Raw genomic sequence first — 2,052 nt, 5'->3', positions numbered from 1 at the left:
TATATTAAAAACAATTATTTGTCATACAATTTTCTAACTTAGAAGTATAATTTTCTACCTTATAAGGTAGAAAATTGTACCTTACTAAGAGTATATCACATATCCTACCTTAACTAAAAATTTCTACCTCTATTTTTTAGTGTGTAGGGATGATATTGCGGGGGCGGATCCAGGATTTTTATTGACTGTAGAAAAAATGCCATATTTATTTTTTTTCACATTTGGCGACAGTACTAAAAGTCCAAGTTTGCCGACTGTACTAAATGATCTACATACGCTGCTTTACTGGTCTAAAAGAGCTAATTTTGCAAACATGTTGAACTAAAATTAATTGATAGGGGTTCGGGAAGAGTAGTACACACCATTTGAGTTAGCCTTGTATGTTCAATGGCTTATAGTGATACATGAGGTCCCAACCACTGCTTTCTTCTTCCGTCCGTTAAGAGCGGGAAAACGTTACTTGATTTACGCGACGTTAAAACCATCAAAACTGAATACTTTTTAACGAAATGATAGTTTACTTGTCTTTTATAATTTTTAAACAGGACTAAAACCCTGACCGAACCCTCAGTCGATGTATTTACATTTAGTTCTTGGTATTCCTATTGCCAGTCAATGTATTCATGCCAAATAATACACAAAACATTATTATATAAATTTAGCTATATAATTAAATCAACGAAATATTTGTGGCTGTTAAAATGTTTTGGTCTGCAAAAAAATTGGAGGTTGATATTTGAAAATGAAAACAAATTTAATCTAAATTTGTTTAAAATTCAATTTTTTTATTTAATTACAACTTGTGTTAAAACACATGCTTTATTTAATCACTTTATGTTTACTTTATAAATTATCTGAAAATAGACACTGTAACGATTTATAAAAACAATTTATAAATATTTTCATATTTTTAAAAATAAACTTCATAACTTCATTATAATAAACTTTTTGTCAAATAATGAAAAAAAGAAACAGGTTTCAAAATCAAATAAAAATAGAACTAAAGTAACTAAACTTTTCAATAAAAATATATTGTTTCAAATAAATAACGCTTTTAAAATCCCAAAACAGCAAACTTCAGGCATATTGCAATTAACAAATCTCAGCAAATAATAAAAACAAAAGTGTCAATGAATAAATGTCAACCTAACAAGACAAAAAATAAATGTGGTCGTTCTTTGTTTAAAATAACATAGTTTTTTGTTTGGTTTTGGTGTAGAAAGTGTTCATTGATATAGGAAAGTATATTGTGATAATAACACTCAATTTCAATTAAGTGATGCATTAAAGCATACTAGTGTTGAATATGGAAGTCGAACAAACTTTATCTTTAATCAAATTGAAGAAAAGCCATTGAAAAGTATTGTCAAAAGGACTTTTTAATCCATCTATTTTAAATGATTTTGGATATTTACCAAAGTTTAAAAAAATAAAACATTATACTGGTCAAAATTTCATATTTGTTAAACAAATCATAATTTCAAAATACATGTTAATGCAAACAAGAGACTTCTTTGGTTTCAAAGAACAACTAAAAAATATGTCTAAAGATACTTTTCTTAAATTTCTAAATTCTGTTTCAAGTAGTTCTGTAAAAAATTTTCCTAACATAACATGTTTGTAATAAAAGTGTTACTCTTAATAGCGTTTTAATCAGTTAGATTATTTCTTCACGTGCATTATTTGTGAAATCCCTTGTGACATGTGTTGATATTTTATGTTAATTTTCTGATTTTTATCATGAATAATCTCAAAAATCCAAATCAAACTTTCTTTATTTATCATTTAGATTTCTGAGGAAGATTTTTGATCATTATTGAACTCAAAATATATGCCCACACTATTTCGATTAAAAGTTTTCCATTATGTGACAGCAAGAAATCACTAGTCGTGTTAACGTTTGAGATAGAAGTAGAAGTTTCAGGGTGATTAAGAAGAACATTGTAAGTACCATCAGAAAAAAAAGTTTCGTTTACTGAGTTCATTATTTTGTATGTTTTTGATAACGTGGACAAAAGCCAAACAACAAAAAGAGTTGCATCTGTAGTTAAC

This window comes from Hydra vulgaris, chromosome 15 (genome assembly GCF_038396675.1).
Source record: "Hydra vulgaris chromosome 15, alternate assembly HydraT2T_AEP".
Lineage (NCBI taxonomy): Eukaryota > Metazoa > Cnidaria > Hydrozoa > Anthoathecata > Hydridae > Hydra > Hydra vulgaris.
The sequence above is the reverse complement of the archived record's forward strand: the minus strand, read 5'-3'. Positions refer to the sequence as shown.